At 45.0% G+C, this 17,144-nt stretch overlaps 1 protein-coding gene across 1 annotated transcript in view; it reads left to right on the top strand.

Annotated features, from left to right (window-relative positions):
- The window catches only part of RPS6KB1 (ribosomal protein S6 kinase B1), an 83,982-nt gene that overhangs the window by 49,377 nt on the left and 17,461 nt on the right, over positions 1 to 17,144 (top strand). The window lies entirely within an intron of this gene.

The raw sequence follows: 17,144 nt of genomic DNA, 5'->3' as shown, positions 1-17,144 counted from the left end.
CGGATCGCCGCTGCACGTATGTATAATAGGCTTTGTAATGTATACAAAGCCTATTATACTGGCTGCCTCCTGCCCTGGTGGTCCCAGTGTCCGAGGGACCACCAGGGCAGGCTGCAGCCACCCTAGTCTGCACCCAAGCACACTGATTTCCCGCCCCCTGCCCCCTGATCGCCCACAGCACCCCTCAGACCCCCCCCTGCCCACCCCCCAGACCACTGTTTGCACCCAGTCACCCCCCTAATCACCCATCAATCACTCCCTGTCACTATCTGTCAACGCTATTTTTTTTTTATCCCCCCCCCCCCTGCCCACTGCCCCCTCCTGATCACCCCCCCCACCCCACCCCTCAGATTCTCCCCAGACACCCCCCCCCCGTGTACTGTATGCATCTAACTCACCTGCCAATCACCTGTCAATCACCCGTCAATCACCCCCTGTCACTGCTACCCATCAGTCAGCCCCTAACCTGCCCCTTGCGGGCAATCTGATCACCCACCCACACCAATAGATCGCCCGCAGATCCGACATCAGATCACCTCCCAAGCGCAGTGTTTACATCTCTTCTCTCCTCTAAACACCCACTAATTACCCATCAATCACCCATCAATCACCCCCTATCACCACCTGTCACTGTTACCCATCAGGTTAGACCCTAATCTACCCCTTGCGGGCACCCAATCACCCGCCCACACGCTCAGATTGCCCTCAGACCCCTTCTTATCAATTCGCCAGTGCAATATTTACATCTGTTATTCCCTGTAATAACCCACTGATCACCTGTCAATCACCTATCAATCACCCCCTGTCACTGCCACCCATCAATCACCCCCTGTCACTGCCACCAATCAATCAGCCCCTAACCTGCCCCTTGCGGGCAATCTGATCACCCACCCACACCAATAGATCGCCCGCAGATCCGACTTTAGATCACCTCCCAAGTGCAGTGTATACATCTCTTCTCTCCTCTAAACACCCACTAATTACCCATCAATCACCCCCTATCACCACCTGTCACTGTTACCCATCAGATTAGACCCTAATCTGCCCCTTGCGGGCACCCAATCACCCGCCCACACGCTCAGATTGCCCTCAGACCCCCCTTATCAATTCGCCAGTGCAATATTTACATCTGTTATTCCCTGTAATAACCCACTGATCACCTGTCAATCACCTATCAATCACCCCCTGTCACTGCCACCCATCAATCAGCCCCTAACCTGCCCCTTGCGGGCAATCTGATCACCCACCCACACCAATAGATCGCCCGCAGATCCGACATCAGATCACCTCCCAAGTGCAGTGTTAACATCTCTTCTCTCCTCTAAACACCCACTAATTACCCATCAATCACCCCCTATCACCACCTGTTACTGTTACCCATCAGATTAGACCCTAATCTGCCCCTTGCGGGCACCCAATCACCCGCCCACACCTCAGAACGTCCTCAGACCCCAGCCCTGATCACCTCGCTAGTGCATTGCTTGCATCTATTTCCCCCCTCTAATCACACCTTGAGACACCCATCAATCACATCCTGTCACCCCCTAGCACACCTACCCATTAGATCAGGCCCTAATTTGCCCTGTGTGGGCTCCTGATCACTCGGCCAAACCCTCAGATCCCCCTCAGACCCCCTTCCGATCACCTCCCCAGTGCATTGATTGCATCTATTTTCCCCTCTAACCGCCCCCTGAGACACCCATCAATCACCTCCTGTCACCCCCCTAGCACTCCTATCCATCAGATCAGGCCCAAAACATCCTGTCATCTAAGAGGCCACCCTGCTTATGACCGGTTCCACAAAATTTGCCCCCTCATAGACCACCTGTCATTAAAATTTGCAGATGCTTATACCCTTGAACAGTCATTTTGAGAAATTTGGTTTCCAGACTACTCACAGTTTTGGGCCCGTAAAATGCCAGGGCAGTATAGGAACCCCACAAGTGACCCCATTTTAGAAAGAAGACACCCCAAGGTATTCTGTTAGGTGTATGATGAGTTCATAGAAGATTTTATTTTTTGTCAAAAGTTAGCGGAAATTGGATTTTTATTGTTTTTTTCACAAAGTGTCATTTTTCACTAACTCGTGACAAAAAATAAAATCTTCTATGAACTCACCATACCTCTAACGGAATACCTTGGGGTGTCTTCTTTCTAAAATGGGGTCACTTGTGGGGTTCCTATACTGCCCTGGCATTTTAGGGGCCCTAAACCGTGAGGAGTAGTCTAGAAAACAAATGCCTCAAAATGACCTGTGAATAGGACGTTGGGCCCCTTAGTGCACCTAGGCTGCAAAAAAGTGTCACACATGTGGTATCGCCATACTCAGGAGAAGTAGTATAATGTGTTTTGTGGTGTATTTTTACACATACCCATGCTGGGTGGGAGAAATCTCTCTGTAAATGGACAATTGTGTGTAAAAAAAATCAAAAATGTGTCATTTACAGAGATATTTCTCCCACCCAGCATGGTTATATGTAAAAATACACCACAAAACACATTATACTACTTCTTCTGAGTACGGCGATACCACATGTGTGACACTTTTTTGCAGCCTAACTGTGCTAAGGGGCCCAAAGTCCAATGAGTACCTTTAGGATTTCACAGGTCATTTTGAGACATTTGGGTTCAAGACTATTCCTCACGGTTTAGGGCCCCTAAAATGCCAGGGCAGTATAGGAACCCCACAAGTGACCCCATTTTAGAAAGAAGACACCCCAAGGTATTCTGTTAGGTGTATGATGAGTTCATAGAAGATTTTATTTTTTGTCACAAGTTAGCGGAAATTGATATGTATTGTTTTTTTTTCCACAAAGTGTCATTTTCCGCTAACTTGTGACAAAAAAAAAAATCTTCTATGAACTCACCATACTCCTAACAGAATACCTTGGGGTGTCTTCTTTCTAAAATGGGGTCACTTGTGGGGTTCCTATACTGCCCTGGCATTTTAGGGGCCCTAAACCGTGAGCAGTCGTCTAGAATCCAAATGCCTCAAAATGACCTGTGAATAGGACGTTAGGCCCCTTAGCGCACCTAGGTTGCAAAAAAGTGTCACACATGTGGTATCGCCGTACTCAGAAGAAGTAGTATATTGTGTTTTGGGGTGTATTTTTACACATACCCATGCTGGGTGGGAGAAATCTCTCTGTAAATGGACAATTGTGTGTAAAAAAAAAAGCAAACAATTGTCATTTACAGAGATATTTCTCCCACCCAGCATGGGTATGTGTAAAAATACACCCCAAAACACATTATACTACTTCTCCTGAGTACGGCGGTACCACGTGTGGCACTTTTTTGCACCCTAAGTGCGCTAAGAGGCCCAAAGTCCAATGAGTACCTTTAGGATTTCACAGGTCATTTTGCGACATTTGGTTTCAAGACTACTCCTCACGGTTTAGGGCCCCTAAAATGCCAGGGCAGTATAGGAACCCCACAAATGACCCCATTTTAGAAAGAAGACACCCCAAGGTATTCCGTTAAGAGTATGGTGAGTTCATAGAAGATTTTATTTTTTGTCACAAGTTAGCGGAAAATGACACTTTGTGAAAAAAAACAATTAAAATCAATTTCTGCTAACTTGTGACAAAAAAAAAAATCTTCTATGAACTCACCATCCTCCTAACGGAATACCTTGGGGTGTATTCTTTCTAAAATGGGGTAATTTGTGGGGTTCCTATACTGTCCTGGCATTTTAGGGGCCCTAAAACGTGAGGAGTAGTCTTGAAACGAAATTTCTCAAAATGACCTGTGAAATCCTAAAGGTACTCATTGAACTTTGGGCCCCTTAGCGCAGTTAGGGTGCAAAAAAGTGCCACACATGTGGTATCGCCGTACTCAGGAGAAGTAGTATAATGTGTTTTGGGGTGTATTTTTCCACATACCCATGCTGAGTGGGAGAAATATCTCTATAAATAGACAATTGTGTGTAAAAAAAATAAAACAATTGTCATTTACGGAGATATTTCTCCCACCCAGCATGGGTATGTGTAAAAATACACCCCAAAACACATTATACTACTTCTCCTGAGTACGGCAATACCACATGTGTGGCACTTTTTTGCAGCCTAACTGCGCTAAGGGGGCAAAAGTCCAATGAGCATCTTTAGGCTTTACAGGGGTGCTTACAATTAGGCACCCCCCAAAATGCCAGGACAGTGAACACACCCCACAAATGACCCCATTTTGGAAAGTAGACACTTCAAGGTATTCAGAGAGGAGCATAGTGAGTCCGTGGCAGATTTCATTTTTTTTTTTGTCGCAAGTTAGAAGAAATGGAAACTTTTTTTTTTTTCTTTTTTTTGTCAGAAAGTGTCATTTTTCGCTAACTTGTGACAAAAAATAAAATCTTCTATGAACTCACCATGCCTCTCACTGAATACTTTGGGATGTCTTCTTTCCAAAATGGGGTCATTTGGGGGGTATTTGTACTATCCTGGAATTTTAGCCCCTCATGAAACCTGACAGGTGCGCAGAAAAGTCAGAGATGCTTGAAAATGGGAAAATTCACTTTTGGCACCATAGTTTGTAAACGCTATAACTTTTACCCAATCCAATAAATATACACTGAATGTTTTTTTTTTTTATCAAAGACATGTAGCAGAATAACTTTCGCGCTCAAATGTATAGGAAATTTTACTTTATTTGAAAAATGTCAGCACAGCAAGTTAAAGTCATTTTTTTGCCAAAATTCATGTCTTTTTTGATGAATATAATAACTAAAACTCGCAGCAGCAATCAAATAGCAGCAAAAGAAAGCTGTATTAGTGACAAGAAAAGGAGGTAAAATTCCTTTTGGTGGTAGGTTGTATGACCGAGCAATAAACCGTGAAAGCTGCAGTGGTCTGAATGGAGAAAAAGGCTCTGGTCCTTAAGGGGCGAAAAGACTGTGGTCCTCAAGTGGTTAAGGGGCCCATACACCTAACGATTTTCCCGCCGATATACAGCAGTGATCGAAGCGGCTGTGAAATCGCCGCGCACACCACTGACAGAACGATCGTCCGTCCGAAATCGATCGTTCGAAATCGATCGATCGTTCCCGTCGATCCATCCGTCCGGATTTTTCTCGATCACCGGCGGGTCGGGAGTGCGTCGCTAGCGGCGTTCGAATGCCCGACGACCGACGCAATACAGCGGTAATACATTACCTGCTCCAGCCGGCGCGAGTCACTGCTGCTCCGTCTCCGCGCTGGGCTCCGAGTCCAGCAGGCTTCACTTCTTCCTGTCCCGGCATGAAGTTTAAACAGTAGAGCGCCCTCTACTGTTTAAACTTCCCTGGACAGAAAGAAGTGAAGCCAGCCGGAACCCGGGGCCCAGCGGAGAAGAAGACAGCGGGGACACGCGCCGGCGGAGCAGGTAATGTATGCGGGCGGGCAGTGGCAGCACCACCACAGATTGTGATCGGTTTCATGCTGAAATTGATTCACAATCTGTTTGCAGCAAAGGCAGCCATACGATCCCTCTCTGATCAGATTCGATCAGAGAGGGATTTATCTGTTGGTCGAATCTGATGGCAAATCGACCAGTGTATGGCCACCTTTAGGCAGCATAGAAAACTGTGGGCTTACTCCTACCCACTTCCATATACAATAAAATATATATAAAAAAAAAATTGCGCCAGTGAACCAATCTTCACACAAATTTACAGTGGGACGCGAAAGTTTGGGCAACCTTGTTACCGTATATACTCGACTACAAGTCGAGAAATTTAGGTCTGATCTATTTTTGTGAAGTAGGGGGGTCGACTTATACTCGCATCAGACCTAAATTTCTGACTTGTAGTTGAGTATCAAGTGTCCCCTCTACTCTGCATTTGCTCCATTCTGCCACCCTAGTGCTGCCATCCAGCCAGATTGTGTGTCCATTCTTTACTCAGATGCCTGGGTCACCATAATGCAGCTCCCCTCTGCAAGCTGCAAAATGGATTAACCCCCGCTCTGACAGCACGTGGTGCTAAACAGCCGGCGGGGGTAGGAGCTGCTCAAAGTCCTGTTATGTGTGCCTCCTTACTGCTCTAACCCCCGCTGGCTGCTCATAAATCCTCCGTCCGTTCTGGCCACAGATCACTGTCCTCGCTGCTGCCTGCAGCTCCCCTTCACTACACACAGGCTGGGCTGCCCTGCACAGTGACGAATGAGGAAGTGAAGGAGGGGGATCAGAGCGATGGGACACGCTGAATGGAAGCTGAAGCCAGCGTGTGTTCCGCGGTGCCTGGGAGTTTTAGCTGCATCCACACTGGGGAATTCACTGACAGCTGACACTGACCCACCCTGCATCTGAATGGTAAAGTTGACAGAGCTGTTTACACAGCCCTGAGCACTCAGGCTGGAAACTGTTCGGTTTTTTAATTGTTGCTTTGAAGTGCAGGACTGGCCTTATCTCCCCTGTCCGGTCCTGTACAGTGTGCTGGTGCTTGTTTTAAGCAATTAAGGGCTCTTTTCCACTATGAAATGCGATCGCGATTCCGATCGCAATCGCGTTTCAATTTCCACCATGCGATTGCGATTGAGCTACTATACTCATTATAGTCCAGCTCAATCGCATACAAAACGCGGCAAAACAAGGATTGCGATTTGACCAAAATCGCATCGCAATCGGATCGCACTAATGGAAATTGCTGCTGCAGTTTCCATTAGTTTAATGTACCTTGCAATTTGCGATCAGAAGCAAATCGCAAATCGCAGGCTAGTGGAAAAAGGCCCTAACTCCTTATGATCTGCAAGCATGTTTCCAACACTACTGCTGCTGTTACTGTTGTGTATTAAAGAGAACCCGAGGTGGGTTTGAAGAATGTTATCTGCATACATAGGCTGGATCTGCCTATACAGCCCAGCCTCTGTTGCTATCCCAAACCCCACTAAGGTCCCCCTGCACTCTGCAATCCCTCATAAATCACTGCCACGCTGCTGACAAACAGCTTGTCAGAGCTGGCTGTGTTTATCTCTATAGTGTCAGTCTGCTGCTCTCCCCGCCTCCTGCAGAACTCCAGTCCCCGCCTGCATCCCTTCCCTCCCTGCTGATTGGAGGGAAGGGATGGGGGCAGGGACCGGAGCTATGCAGGAGGCGGGGGAGCAGCTGAGACTGACACTACAGATGTAAACACAGCCTCACAGCACGGCTGTGATTTATGAGGGATTGCAGAGTGCAGGGGGACCTTAGTGGGGTTTGGGATCGCAACAGAGGCTGGGCTGTATAGGCAGATCCAGCCTCTGTATGCAGATAACATTCTTTAAACACACCTCGGGTTCTCTTTAACACATTAACAGCAACACAGTGTGGGGAACATGCATGGAGATCATGCAGGGTTGCTCCATGTAGCTTGCCTATACATGCCCATTGTTAACCTTATTTATCACTTACTATACTGACAGAAGGTTTGGACTTGACCACAACTTTGCTGGGTAGACTTTTATTTGAGATATTAATAAATACCAGATTAAGAGGGTCAAATATTGGGGTCGACTTATATACGAGGTCGACTTGTAGGTAATCATCATGATTTTCCTGTATAAATCGTTGGTTGTTACGATAAAAGATGTCAGTTAAATATATAATATAGGAGACACACACAGTGATATTTGAGAAGTGAAATGAAGTTTATTGGATTTACAGAAAGTGTGCAATAATTGTTTAAATAAAATTAGGCAGGTGCATAAATTTGGAAAAAAAAAGAAATGAAATCAATAGTTAGTAGATTCTCCTTTTGCATAAATTACAGCCTCTAAATGCTTCCTGTAAGTTGTAATGAGAGTCTGGATTCTGGTTGAAGGTATTTTGGACCATTGCTCTTTACAAAACATCTCTAGTTCATTCAGGTTTGATGGTTTCCGAGCTTGGACAGCTCTAACTCACACCTCAGATTTTCAATTATATTTAGGTCTGGGGACTGAGATGGCCATTCCAGAACGTTGTACTTGTTCCTCTGCATGAATGCCTTAGAGCAGGGGTCCCCAACCTTTTTGGACCCGAGGCCCACTTTGACATAAGACATTCTTTCTGAGGCCCGGCAAACCGGGATGAGGAGAAATCAAGCACATAACACGACAAAGTGTATATATAATATATATATTTTTTCAAACAATTCTTTCTTTAAACATACACACCAAATAAGCCCTTATGAAAAACGGCTTTTCAGCAACATAAACAAGGGAAAAACGGCACATATAAAAATTACAGCAGATCCATATCTCCAAATCAGACATTGCAACTAACACCGTCATAGCGTGATGAGTACAGCTAAAATACTAAAGCCTGATTGGCTGAAGCCACTTTACCTCCCGGTTTCCCCTCCCACACCTCTGTTCTTCTCTGACTGGCCAATATTTCTCATGCTGAGACAGTGCACTTTCCTCTGCAGAGCTGGCTGGGAGTGTCTGAAGACTGGGAGGAGGGAGGGCAATAATACACAGACAGAGTAAGGGAGGGAATGATGTCAGGAGTGGCTTCAAGAAAGACACAATCAAACTGGAAAATCCTAACATGGATTTTCTCTTTATTACTATAGAAAAATAACTGAAATCAAAATGTGAACAGTGCAATACATATGTTTATGTAAGTAAAGCAAGTATTGATCTACTTATATGTGGGTTTTTTTTTCTGAGATAGTATGGCTGACAGATCCTCTTTAATGAGATGCAGATGGTCCTCCCAAACCTCCTTAAAGGAAATCTAAACTGAGAAGGATATGGATTTTTCCTTATACTACCAGTTGCCTGACTCTCCTGCTGATCCTGTGTCTCTAATTAGTTGTAGCCACAGCCCCTGAACAAGCATGCAGATTAGGTGCTCTGACTGAAGTCAGACTGGATTAGCTGCATGCTTGTTTCAGGTGTGTGCTTCAGCCACTACTGCAGCCAAAGAGATCAGCAGAATTGCCAAGCAACTGGTATAGTTTAAAACAGAGTTCCCCAACCCTGTCGTCAAGGCCCACCAACAGTACATGTTTTGCAAGAAACCACAAGCATTTACAGGTGGGGTAATAATTAGTGTTGCAGCAGAGCTGATTAAATACCTTTGTGGATTTCCACAAAACATGCACTGTTGGTGGGCCTTGAGGGCAGGGTTGGGGAACACTGGAGGAAACATCCATACCCCTCTCAGTTCCCTTTAACGACACCTTCTGTTGATAGAATCTGGAGATTAAATTTTGTTGCGACTAAGTCAGCTGTACTGTACTAAGTGCTGAAAGCAAGTAAGCCCTAGTTTGGCCATCTCAGGTGATGCTATAGCCAGGAGAAAACTCATTTGTAAGTACTGCCAGAAAGGGAATGCAACCAACAAATCAGCAGTCAACTCAGCCAGTGAAATAGCATTCCCATCAGGCCATAAATCTTAAGTAACTAATTGTTTGAGGTTTGTAAGTCTTGGGAGAAAGTTAGAACTATGCCCAGGCACAAATCTTTTCTGAAAGCTTAAAGAAGAACTGTAGTGAGAGGTATATGAAGGCTGCCATATATATTTCCTTTTAAGCAATACCAGTTGCTTGGCTGTCCTGCTGATCTATTTGGCTGAAGTAGTGGCTGAATCACACCAGTAACATGCATGCAGCTAATCTTGTCAGATCTGCCAATAATGTCAGAAACACCTGATCTGCTGCATGCTTGTTCAGGATCTATGGCTGAAAGTATTAGAGGCAGAGGATCAGCAGGATAGCCAGGTAACTGGTATAGCTTATGGAAATAAATATGGCATCCTCCATACACTTCTCTCTACAGTTCTCCTTTAACGAAGTCAATAGACCTGGTCATTTCGTTTTCCGGTAGCGCCTTCGAAAGCCCACAATAGTAGCCCATATCAGAGGGTGAGAGGATATGAAAGGGGGCCAAGCTTGTTCTATCTCCGCGATTCCACGGTAACCAAGCTACATCCACTCAATAAAACTGCCTTTCCAAAATTGTAGCCAATCTTTATCAGAACCGCAACATCAGTGGGAGCCCTGCGCTTGTTTCCCTGCAACTAGCTGGTCCCACCTCGGGGTGATGGGAGACAAAGACACCCGAAGTGTGCTACTTATGTCCAGTCTACTACGTAATCTTGTTTTGGTTGCAGTCACTGCAGAGAATCCTGCTTCACAAAGGTAGGATGTTGGAAATGGAAGGAGGCTTTTCAGTGCTTTGGTGGCAATCTGACGATATTCTGCCTTGACTTTACTCCAGAAATTATAGAGATTTGAAGTTGTCTCAAACATACCTTTCAGACCACCATCATTTGCAATCTCAAGTAGTTGACCCTCTTCAAGTACTGATAAAGTGGATTCATCGGGTTTGTTGACAAATGGGTCACGGATCCATTTCTTTCCAGTACGGGGGTCTTTTAAGGTTGGGAAGTAATGCTCAAACTCTTGTGAAAGCTGAGACAGGTGATCCTGCACCATCTGAGTAAATGAAGGCCCAGGGTCGGTTTCTTCCAGAATGCCTGACAATGTTTGAAACATGACAAAAACCCCGTTGTTCACGTGTCGTAGCCATAATTCTAGTTTGGCTTTGAATGCAGCCACTTTATCCGCTGACTTGAACACGGTGGTCATTCTCCCCTGGAGTGACAGATTGAGTTCATTGAGCAGGCTGAATATGTCACACAAGTAAGCAAGTTTTAAAATCCATTCTTTGCTACTGAAGTGTGCTGCCAGTGGTGACTGTTTTTTTAAAAGAAATCTCTGAAGTGGCTCTCGTAACTCAAAAACTCTGGTCAGCGATTTGCCTTTAGAAAGCCATCTAACTTCTGTGTATAGGAGAAGACGTTTGTGGTCTGCATCCATTTCCTCACAGATCTGCTCAAATAGGTGTGAGTTAAGGGCATGTGCTTTGATGTAGTTGATCATTTTTATCACATTGTTCATAACGGTATTCAATTCAGGTGACATTTTTCGGCTAGCCAGTATTTCCCTATGAATGACACAGTGTGTAGATTCACATTCAGTAGCAACCTCCTTGACTTGAGAAGTAAGCCCAGAAATCCGTCCAGTCATGGCAGCAGCTCCATCCGTGCATATCCCAACATAGAAAGACCAATTCAGTTTTCCTGATATGTAATCATTCAAGGACTTGAATAGTTCTGCAGCTGTGGTGTTTGTTGGCAATAATAATGCACATAACATATCCTCATGCACCTCTTCCTGAAAAATGTATCTCGCAAAAACAAGCATTGTTGCCTTGTTGTCAACATCAGTAGACTCGTCAACCTGTATTGCATACCATGGTGATGCATTAATTCTCTCTATCAACTGTGTCTCAATATCCTCTGCTATTTCATCAATTCGTCCAGTGACGGTGGTAGCTGAAAGAGGAACTTGTGCAACCTTTTTAACTGCAGCCTCTCCTAAAACTTCACGTCAAATGTCCTTTGTAGCAGGCAGGATCAACTCTTCACCAATGGTAAATGGCTTTTTAGCCTTAGCAATGCGATTAGCCACCAGGAATGACGCTTTTAGTGCACATACATGTGTTGAAGTGGTGGACTTTAGCAATCGCTTCTGTCCTTCATATTCAGGTTGTTTTCTTTTAAAAAACTCCAAAGGCTTGTCTTTTAGTGCAGGGTGCTTGGTCTCCAAGTGTCGTAGCAGTTTTGAAGGTTTCATAGCTTCATTGGATAGCCGTTCACCACATGTTAGACAAAGTGGGTTTGGAGCAAGAGTATCTCCTATAGCAATGAACCCATAATTTAAGTAGGACTCTTGGTACTTTCTTTTAAATGCAGCTTTCTTTTTGTTAGCAGTCTTGGAGGATTCACTCATTCTGCCCGTGAGCTTGCAAAGAATAATGCAAGTGTAAAGTGTTTTTTCAGGCTCTGTCCTTTGTTTTCTTGCTTCTGATACTTCGGTTGGTCTGCTCTTTGTGATGTGTTCTTGTTATACTAGGAAAGAAACAAACTTGCGATACTAGGGATTCATGATGTCAAAATGTGAATCAACCTTGTTAACCTCCCCCAGCAATCTGCAGAAACCCCATCTCTCTGCCAATCCATATTGAATATTCTATGCATGTGTTGCATCATATGCCAGCACAGTAACTCCCTAGTCACTAGTGTGAATCACTAGTTACTAGGGCTGGCATATGATGCAAGGTATGCAAAGAGGCAACTGACCAAAGTGTGCCTTCCTTGACTGACATTCTCACTGTATAAGCAAGGTACCTGCAGAAAATAAAAAACGCTATCCATAACTGAACAAAATACACACCATTCCTTCTACATTTCAGTGTTAGCACAAAGTTTATTAGGGACTTATCCCAAATATGAAACCTCTATTTGGGGTAAGTCCCTAATAAACTTTGTGTTAAGACTGAAATATAGAAGGAATGGTGTGTATTTTGTTCAATCATGGAAACCCTTTTCCCTTTTTAACCTCCCCCAGCAATCCACAGAAACACCATCTCTCTCCCAACCCCTAATAAATAAACTTTGCATGCATTGCATCATATGCCAGCACCGTTACCTAGTCACTAGTGTGAATCCAACCTTAGGAAAAAAAAAAATATTCCAAAGGTTAGATTTACACTTGTGACTAGTGCTGGCATATGATGCAACACATGCAAAGAGGCAACTTTACTACCCAAAGTGTGCCTTGCTTGACTGATATTGTCACTGCATGAATAAAGGTACCTGCAATCTGACTCTGTGGACTTGAAAGGCTCCCCACGCAACTCTGTGGACTTGTTCCAGGGCTGGACTTGTCAGGACCCCCACGTAACTCCTCGTCTGCCGCTTGTCACACTAAGTAGCAAGGAAAATGGCGTGGCTGAAAACAATGCATGATTGGACAAAATACACACCATTCCTTCTATATTTCAGTGTTCGCACAAAGTGTATTAGGGACTTATCCCAAATATGAAACCTTTATTTGGGATAAATCGCGGCCTAATAAACTTTGTGTTAAGACAAATATAGAAGGAATGGTGTGTATTTTGTTCAATCATGGGATTTAACCTCCCCCAGCAATCCACAGAACAGAACCCCTAATCATAATTATGTGTAGTTTTAGATCCACCTCTTGCATAATACATTATTATTCATTATGGCCTAATCATGAATAATAATGTATTTTGTTCAGTCATGGATACCTTTCAAAAAACAAGCCAGCAAGAGGTGGATCAAAAACTGCACATAATTATGATCACTGCAAAGTATTAAAATGCATGTACAACAATCCTAGGCCTAGGACCTGCCCTATGCAGCACAGTATAGTGAGGCTACATTCAAAGGAAAGGTAGTGATGCTACATTCAAAGGAAATGTGGAAAAACGCTGACTAAAAGGCATATAGAAACTGACTTGTCAGCCGCCTTACCCTGAAGAGAATGTATCTGGAATACAGTCCGCAACGGCCACGCTATCTCCGTCTCACTGCCGCGCTGCCTCACACTGCCCGGGAAAAGCGCAGCTGCACAGGCTACACACGCTGACGCCACTCTCGAGAGAGATGGGATGGGATGGGCGTGACTTCCGCGGCTGCGCTCTGCATCTGCCTCTGCTATGCGTAAAGGCGGAGTTATAGCCACGTGCACTCGCGGCTAATGAAGGAGGGGGCGGGACGGTAGATTTACACCAGGCACCAAAAAAATCATTGTGAGGCAGGGGATTTGCCGCGACCCGGCGCTAAAAGTCCCGCGGACCGGTATTGGGCCGTTGACCGGGGGTTGGGGACCCCTGCCTTAGAGGATTTTGAGCAGTTTTTAGAGTCGCTGTCTTGTTGAAGGATCCAGCCCCGGCGCAGCTTCAGCTTTGTCACGGATTCCTGGACATTGGTCTCCAGAATCTGCTTGATACTGAGTGAAATCCATGCATCCCTCAACTTTGACAAGATTTCCCAGTCCCTGCACTGGTCACACAGCCCCACAGCATGATGGAACCACCACCATATTTTACTGTAAGTGTCAGGTCTTTTTCTTGGAATGCTGTGTTTTTCCTTCATGTATAACGCCCAAATAAATAAATTTTAGTTTCATCAGTCCACAGCACCTTATTCCAAAATGAAGCTGGCTTGTTCAAATGTGTTTTAGTGGCACTGTTTGCCCTGTGGGTGCAAAAAAAGCTTCCTTTGCATCACTCTCGCATACAGCATCTCCTTGTGTAAAGCGTGCCAAATGGTGATTATTATTTTGTATAGCGCTGACATCTTCCGCAGTGCTGTACAGAGTATATATATTGTCTTGTCACTTAACTGTCCCTCTGAGCGGCTCACAATCTAGTCCCTACCATAGTCCTATGCCTATATTGTGTAGTATATGTATCGTAGTCTAGGGCCAAGTTTTAGGGGGAAGCCAATTAACCTACCTGTATGTTTTTGGGATGTGGGAGGAAACTGGAGTACCAGGAGGAAACCCACACAGGCACGGGGAGAACATACAAACTCCTTGCAGATGTTGACCTGGCTGGGATTCGAACTGGGGACCAAGCGCTGCAAGGCAAGAGCGCTAACCCCTACGCCACCGTGCTGCCCATATGGAACACAAATGGTTGAACGACGCACAGTGACTCTATCTGCAGCAAGATGATGTTGTAGGTATTTGGTGCTGGTCTGTGGGTTTACTCTGACTGTTTTCACCATTCAATGCTTCTGTTTATCCGAGATTTTTCTTGGTCTGCCACTTCGGGCCTTAACTTGAACTTAGCCTGCGGTCTTCCATTTCCTCATTATGTTCCTAACTGTGGAAACAGACAGCTGACATTTTTCCTTCCCCCTAAACCATGATGGTGAACAATCTTTGTCTTCAGGTCATTTGAGAGTGGTTTTGAGACCCCCATGTTGCTACTCTTCGGTAGAGATGTTGCGAACTGTTCGCTCGGCGAACATCTCTGGGGCTTTTACTACTTCCGGGTCGCTCTGACCCAGAGTAGTACGCCTGCGCTGCCCGGCGAAGCGCGTCCTAGATCGCGCTCCTGTTGCCGGGCACTCTCTGCGCATGTGCGTGACGTCGTTCATGACGTCACGCACATGCGCAGAGAGTGCCCGGCAACAGGAGCGCGATCTAGGACGCGCTTCGCCGGGCAGCGCAGGCGTACTACTCCGGGTCAGAGCGACCCGGAAGTAGTAAATGCTCCATGTATTCAGAGATGTTCGCCGGCGAACGGTTCGGGAACCGTTCGCTACATCTCTACTCTTCGGAGAAAATTAAGAGGGGCACTTACAATTGACCCCCTTAAATACTCTAGCTCATAATTGGATTCACCTGTGTATGTAGGTCAGGGGTCACTGAGCTTATCAAGCCAATTTGAGTTCCAATAATTAGTTCTAAAGGTTTTGAAATCAATAAAATGACAACAGTGCCCAAATTTATGCACCTGCCTAATTTTATTTAAACAATTATTGCACCCTTTCTGTACATCCAATAAACTTCATTTCACTTCTCAAATATCACTGTGTGTGTCTCCTATATGATATATTTAACTGACATTTATCATCGTAACAACCAACGATTTATACAGGAAAATCATGACAATTTACAAGGTTGCCCAAACTTTCACATCCCACTGTATTTGCTAAAAATGAATATGAATACAATTCCATAAAATGGATTTGTTTTCATCCACAGCCACGTTTCTGGTCAGATAACCACACACAATCACACACCTCATACACACTGACTGACCCCTAACTGTGCTTGATTAGATATCTCTATTGACAACCAAGCAGTGAATATTGGTTGTCAATAGAGCTATCTAATCAAGCACAGTTAGGGGTCAATGTGTATAGGTGTGTACACACGCACTATTGTAACAAACGACGTGTCAGTCAGACCCTCCCGAGGCGCGGTCGTTCTGCCGACAGTCAGGGCCGGTTTAAGCAACAATGGGGCCCCAGGGCAAAATAAACCTGGGGGGCCCCCCCAACATATACCCCGGAACAAAAATCGGCATTAGGGGACCTTTTTTGCAGCTGGTATAGTCAGGGTGTGAAGTCCCAATCGGTCGGAGCTCCACATTCTGGCTATCCCAGCCTGCATGGGGAACAAGGGGTTAAAAAGTTTCAGGAGGGGGGACCCCACATAATTTAAACAAAAAAAAAAATTCCCACACTCTAAACATAAAAAAAAAATTGGGAAAATAGGAAAAAATGCCAGGGATCTTCATACAGCCATATTGCAGCTGTATAGCGATCCCTGGCCAAAGCGCTGGAAACCCCATCAGGAAATTTATTGCGCTTTCGTTTGATGCATGTAAAATTACACTACCGTTAGGTTTGCTACTAAAAGTGACATTTACCGCATTTAAAAGTATACTTTTTTCCTTCGAAACTTTAAAATCGATTTTCTCAAAAACTATAAGGTCTTTTTGAAAAAAGGTTTTTTCCTCTTATTCCTAATGATCTCCTTAACAACATATTCTGCAAATTTAGGGTTTCTAGCATTTAAATTTTTTTTCCCTCTTGTAGCCACTGGGGGCCCCTACAAGCTCTGGGGCAGCTGCCTCCTTTGCCTCTATGGTAGCGCCGGCCCTGCCGACAGTAGTACGTGAGTATAGGCTTTCGGCAGACTGATAAGACTGTTTTTGACTGATCCACCGGGCGGTCTTATCAGTCTGCCGACAGCCTGTACTCACGTACTACTGTCGGCAAAACGACAGCGCCGCGGGAGGGTCTGATGGACCCGTTCTTTGTTACAATAGTGCGTGTACACACATTTTGAGGTGTGTGATTGTGTGTGGTTATCTGGCCAGATAGGTGGCTGTGGATGGAAACAAATCCATTTTATGCAATTGTATTCACATTCATTTTTAGCAAATACATTTGTGTGAATATTGGTTCACTGGTGCAGGAACATTTTTGGGGATATATTCTTCTTTCTGAGCGACTGTTCAAGACGGACACACTTCCTTTCTCAGCCAACTCTTGAAAAAATACTTCCGTTGTTGCACACAGATTTGTAGTTCCTGCAGCTAAAAATTGCTACTGTTGCATACCTGTTATAAGTTAATTATAATTGTTTTAAATCACCTTAAAGATACTCTGAAGCGAGAATAAATCTCGCTTCAGAGCTCATAGTTAGCAGGGGCATGTGTGCCCCTGCTAAACCGCCGCTATCGCGCCGCTAAACGGGGGTCCCTTCACCCCCAAACCCACCCCCGCAAAACTTGGTCGTAAATTTTCTCTTCCTGGAGGCAGGGCTAATGGCTGCAGCCCTGCCTCTAGTCGCGTCTATCAGACGCGCATCG

Source organism: Hyperolius riggenbachi, chromosome 2 (assembly GCF_040937935.1).
Source record: "Hyperolius riggenbachi isolate aHypRig1 chromosome 2, aHypRig1.pri, whole genome shotgun sequence".
NCBI lineage: Eukaryota > Metazoa > Chordata > Amphibia > Anura > Hyperoliidae > Hyperolius > Hyperolius riggenbachi.
This window is presented reverse-complemented; position numbering and strand designations above follow the sequence as displayed.